General features: G+C 40.8%; 1 pseudogene; it reads left to right on the forward strand.

Annotated features, from left to right (window-relative positions):
- The first annotated feature begins 3,037 nt into the window (after positions 1-3,037).
- Positions 3,038-3,978, forward strand: LOC120232764 (annotated as a pseudogene).
- Positions 3,979-6,279: the final 2,301 nt, after the last annotated feature.

Below are 6,279 nucleotides of genomic sequence, written 5' to 3' on the forward strand. Positions count from 1 at the left end.
AAAGTGTCTACATTATGGGGAATTCCTGAAAATCTCTATAATATTGGCTTGACCTAGTAGGATCAATAATGATGAGAGCAGATTCAGACACAACAAATTTCCAACACCATATGCCTCAGGGTAGCATGCAAATACACTTTGGGAGTTTAGTCCACTTCTCTGGATTTCAGAGGGAAGCCAGAGGCCACAGAAAAATGGATCACTCCTTCTACAACAGCCCAGCTGAGATACCCGGGAGATACAGCTTTCAATCAGGTGCTGGCTATGGATAAAGCTTCTCCACCCTCAGACTCACACATATTCCTCATGTGCATCTCAAAAGAATCTGGGGATTCACTTCCTAGATACTTTTTAAAGAGAGAGGGGTTTGCCATGTTAGAGATGTTATGGAAACCACTTAGCATTTCCTTTTCTTCCCTAAAGAGGAAAAAATTGTGTGCTTTCTTTACAAGGAAATTGGGAAGAACAAAAATATTCCTCATATGAAAATATATAATAAAAAGAATCATAATGTTGGTCGAAGCATGAAGAGTGATTGGCCAAGAAAGGTAGTCTTCCCCAGTATCCTCCCAAAGGCCTCAGGAAATCCAGGGAGTGATCAAGCTGTTTTTCATCATAAAATCTGTTCTTATAATATCTATGTTCTGGCCTCAGTACATACACCACATGTAGAAAATTGCAGTCTTGACTTTTACCTGAAATCAGTAGCAACATTCAGCCTGAGATTTTAGAAACCCTTGAGAAATTGTCAAATAATTTCCTTGAGGAATCTTGGCAGAGAAAATGCAGACATCTGGAGTCAGCATTACCACAGGCAATGGGAATATAAATATAAGGATAGGACTTGTAAACCTTGGTCTCTACAGTGACCAACTAGCTGCCCCTAAGATACCAGATGTGCCTTAACTTTCTGCCTCTGTGTCTTCAGGATCTGATAAGGTTTGAGGACCTCCACACTCTGCTCACTGGCTGCATCCATCCTGCTGCTGACCAAACTGTCCTGTGGCAAAAATATCAAGGAGACTTCAAAAGTGCAAGTTAGCAGCTTCTCCTGTTGATGCAGGAAAGGAAGGCTGCATCTCCCACAGACAGGTGAGGATATGATGGCGAAGCACAGTGCGGTAGAAGGTGTTTTGGAGCAGATGTGCCCATGACAGTGGAGAGCTGCAGCAGAAGGACCCTGGTCCTAGGAGCACCCAGGGCTAAAATTAGAAGAAGCTGCCTACGCCCATTACCTGGTATAGGTTGTGGACAGCAAAATTGCATGTCAGGTGGGCTTTAACCCACTTGGGGGAGCAGAGCCAGACCTTTCATCAGGACCCTAAGTAGTCCGTGAGTCCAGCTATAGGCTTGAATGGAGGCAGTGAAATGTGGTTGTTTTAGTCTGTCTGCTCCTTTCTGAGGTTTCAGTGATCAAGGCTGCCATGTAGCTGTGCTGTGGTATGAAACACCCTGGGCTGTAGAAATAAGGCATTGTCAGCCAGAACACTGGCTGCATGACCAACTGTGGGGCTACAAGCTATGACAAATGCGTTTACTTCTCCTCTCCTTTCCCCTCAGCACACAGCAAGATCTTGTTTTCTTAGGACACACTGGCAGCTAGAGGAAGTAGCACTGCCCACCATGAAGTGACTCCTGTGCGTGACTGGCCTCAGGGACCGTGGTGACTTGGTGGACTTTCTGGGGTCACTGGAAGAGAAGCAGATGCACCTTCAGGCTGTTCCACTCAGAGGGTGAGCAGTTTGGTTTCACAAGCAGCGCTTCAGACAGCCTGACACACGGCGGGTTAGTGAGAGTGACACATTCCACACGGCCAACCTTTAGCCTAATATTGAGATGCTACAGCCAAACACCAGCATGAGACCCATCACTGATTGAGAGGACTAAAGAGAGAAGAATATTCAATGAGCTTTCATTGAAGAGTGAATGTAGGTTCCCAGCATATGCTCCTAAGTGCCTTAATCCTGTGCACTACCATCATCCCCACTGCCCTCACAACCCAGCATGCACTCTGGGGGTGGGTGGCAAATCGTACGTTCAGAGTTTATGTCATGTTGTTGAGAAGCCCAAAATATCTCTGTTCTACAGTCTCTTCTACAAACTGCTTGTGCTAAGGTAGATCTTCTCTGGCTCCATGTCAATCTGCAGGTCAGTAACTCATCAGTGATACTAAGCTTAGATAGAAACATGATAAGTAAAGCTAATCTTGCACTAAAGGTTGAGAGATCATCAGCAATAAATTTGTTTCCATTTAAAATATTTTGTCACAGCATTTAGAAATAGCAGGTACTCTGGACTGTACATTCTAGCTAAATTCCCAACTATGTGACCTAAGCTCTATGAATCTCTCTAAGTGTCAGTTTCTGCTTCTTTAGAAGAAGAGGCTCATTGTTGTTGTGAAGAGTAATAGAAATACTGAATTTCAGTCAACAGCATAGAATAAGGCCTTCATAGATGATGATGACGATAGTTTGGCCACAGAATGAGTTACATATCAAAAGGAACACTGAAATGGAATATTACTAACATAACTATTATGGTTACTACAAATAAATATTATTGAAACAGTAAGTTTTATAACTCAAAACTTTCAACCATTCTGCCTACTGATGATGCCAACTCTATTCTAGAATATAATTAATGACCATCACATTATAATTAGACTTTGAGGAACACATAAGAAACATTGGCATCATAGGCCAAGTGAGCTGCATGCTTTATCTTACTTATTCTCACAAGAACATGAACAGGAAGATCTTGTCATCTTTGTTTCACTGAGGGAAAAGTGAAGTTCATAAAGATTAACTACCTTTCCACAGATGACCATTCTCTCAGAGGTTAGAATTCAGTGTTGAACCACTATTGAACTCAGGTCCTTCTGATTCAAGAGCCAGCTGGGTAAGTCACTTTGCTATCTACCTAACCAACATCATGGAAAGGCAAATAACCTAATCATATGCTCTGCTAAAACATTTGCCCTCCTTTATGTCTTTATTGTAGGTTAAGACCAGCAGGGATGATGCTGTCAAAAGAGATGCCCATGGAAATGGGGAATGAGGCCACTGTCCAGGAATTCACCTTGGAGGGATTCCCTGCCTTCCAACACCTGGGAAAAGTCCTCTTCCTGGTGCACCTGCTGGCATACCTGACATTCATTACAGGCAATGCTCTCATAGTGACCATCACCTGTGCCAACTCCCGGCTTCAGACACCTATGTACCTTTTCCTCAGCACTTTCTCCTTTTTATGAGTATTGTTTCACAACTGCTGTTATTCCCAAGTTGCTGGTCATCTTTCTTTTAGGCAGGCAAATCATTACCTTTTTGACCTGTTTTGTACAAGGCTTTGTATGTATTTCTATGGACAACAGGTTTCCTCCTCATAGCAGTAATGTCTATGGATCGGTACATGGCCATTTGCAAGCCTCTGCATTACCCAACCATCATGAACCTCAAGACTTGCTTCCTCTTGGTCACTGCCTGCTTCACCCTGACCTTTACTCTCATCTCAAATCTGATAGTAAAGGTTTCCCAGTTATCCTTCTGTGGCCCCAATGTCATCCCCCACTTCTTCTGTGACCTTGGTCCCCTGATTCATCTCTCTTGTTCTAATACCAGGTCTGTTGAAATGCTGGCCTTTGTCCTTGCTTTGTGTATCCTTTTGACATCCCTTCTCATAGCCATCATTGCATACAGCTACACAGTAGTCACAATTGTGTGACTCCCATCAGCCAGGGAGTGACAGAAACCTTTCTCCACCTGCTCGTCTCACTTGATAGTCCTTTCCCTGATATACAGAAGCTCTGTATTTATATACATGAAACCAAAGCAAAGGAATAGGCTGGAATACAAGAGAGCAGCTCCCCTTGTGCACACGGTGGTGACCCCACTGTTGAACCCTGTCATCTATACTCAGTGGAATAAGCAATTCCACCAGGCTCTGACAGAGACAATGTTCAGAATGAAAATATCTAGATAAAAATAAAATCACATCATAGACTTGGAGTGGAAGGTTTTAGAGAACCATTTTTCTTCATTCTGGCCACTGTAGCAGTCCATAGAGTTATAGTGTAGTGTCCCTAGCAACCACACTTGATTTCTGCCCATCTCTAAAAAAACATGGAAATCTGTTCAATTACAACTAAGGTAAAAACCTTGTTCAGCTCACACCCTGTTTATTACAACATTATTTATAATAGTCAATATATGGAAGCAAACCAAGTGTCCATCAAAGTGTGAATGGATAAAAATGTGATTTTATGTGTTAAGGGAATAAGACTCATCCACAAAAAGAATGAGATTTTGCCATTGTAACAACGTGGATGAAGCTCCAGGGCATGATGCTAGTGAAAGAAAACAGGTGGAGAAAGTAAGCACCATGATTTCACTTATATGTGAAATCTAAAAAGAACAAATACATAACCAAACAAAAAGTATTAACAGATGCATAAATATGGAGAAAAATTGACGGTTTCCAGAAGGGAGAGGGTGGGGGATGGGCAAATTGGTGAAGGGGAATGGGTGATACAGTTATGGAATAAACAGTTCAAGGGGATGAAAGGTACAGCACAAGGGATGTAGTCAATGGTATTTTAATAGTGTTGTATTGTGACAGATGGGAGCTACAGTTGTGCTGATGATTATATAAGAAATAAACTCATCAAATCACACACACACACAACAATCTGTTTGTGCAAGTCCACACTTTACCTTGTTATGCATAACAATCTTCTCCCAAATTTTCCACATTTTGATGACAATTTACTCACTGCAAAATCCTTTGCTGGATTGTGATTCTTCCCTCTCAAATAAACCATGTGCTTGAAATTTCCTAAATTTCATAATTTGTACACTTTGTACTTCACTTCCCTCTAGACATAAACGTGGCTCAACAAGTATTCATATTTACCAAAGGGCATTTAGATCATTAAAATGGTAGAAGGTTGGATAGTACATTGTGGTTATGAAGGAAATGACAGAAACAGCACCAATGCTTGGATCCACAGTCCCTCCATGCTTAGTCCAAGGAAATGATGGGCATAGTACCCTTCACCCTTGAATATACATGGTCTGCAACAGGTGTGCTCTTAAATGCTGTTCTTCTTGGCTCTTAGCTTAGCTACACATGTCTGTATCAATTCCATGCTGGAGAGAAACAGAACTGTTCTCAGGCTTAGAGCACTCTCTAAGGACAAGGAATAACCACACAGCCAACAGCTTACCAATGCTCCCATTGCCTAAATTGTTTTATTTCATCTCCAGACTGCCTCTCAGAATCATAATGTATAATTATGATTCATTCTTATCTGAAAGCTTGTCTTTATCAGAGAAAGGGAGCACTTATTTCATACTTCTATAATTTCCTCCAAAGATTCAAGTTTACAGAATGTGAGTTATTTGCTTATCTATTTCATATTACTAAAGAAAAAAAATAAAACCTTTTTCCTGGTTGACTTGTGTTGTCAACTATACGGTTATGTTCTGATTGGTAACCTACCTTAAAATCAACATTTCCATTACCCCAATCCTCAAATTTGTGTCTTTTTACACCTCTTTTCCAGCTGAAATGTGTCTTTTTATTTCACAAGAAACGTCTCTAAAAAATTAAGATATTTTTTATTTTGTTTGTCATTAGCCCAAACCCTGAGTTTAGATCTTCCAAAATACACTTTAAGAAACACATTCTAAAACAATTATCAGGGAATACTATGAAAAATTATATGCCAACAAATTGGACAACTTAGAAGAAATGGACAAATTCCTAAACACACACTCACTACCAAAATTCACACGGGAAGAAATAGAAAACCTGAACAGACCCATAACGAGTGAAGAAATCGAATCAGTGATCAAAAATCTCCCAACAAATAAGAGCCCTGGACCTGATGGTTTCCCTGGGGAATTCTACCAGACATTTAAAACAGAATTAATCCCAATTCTTCTCAAGCTATTCCAAAAAATAGAAGTCGAAGGAAAACTCCCGGACTCATTTTATGAAGCCAGCATCACTCTGATTCCCAAGCCAGACAGAGATCCAGCAAAAAAAGAGAACTATAGGCCAATATCCTTGATGAATACGGATGCAAAAATTCTCAACAAGATCCTTGCAAATCGAATCCAGCAGCATATCAAAAGAATCATCCACCAAGATCAAGTGGGATTCATTCCTGGGTTACAGGGCTGGTTCAACATTCGCAAATCAATCAATGTGATACATCATATCAATAAAAGAAAAGATAAAAACCATATGATCCTGTCAATAGATGCAGAAAAAGCATTT

This window comes from Hyaena hyaena, unplaced genomic scaffold (assembly GCF_003009895.1).
Source record: "Hyaena hyaena isolate Hyena2069 unplaced genomic scaffold, ASM300989v1 scaffold_78, whole genome shotgun sequence".
Lineage (NCBI taxonomy): Eukaryota > Metazoa > Chordata > Mammalia > Carnivora > Hyaenidae > Hyaena > Hyaena hyaena.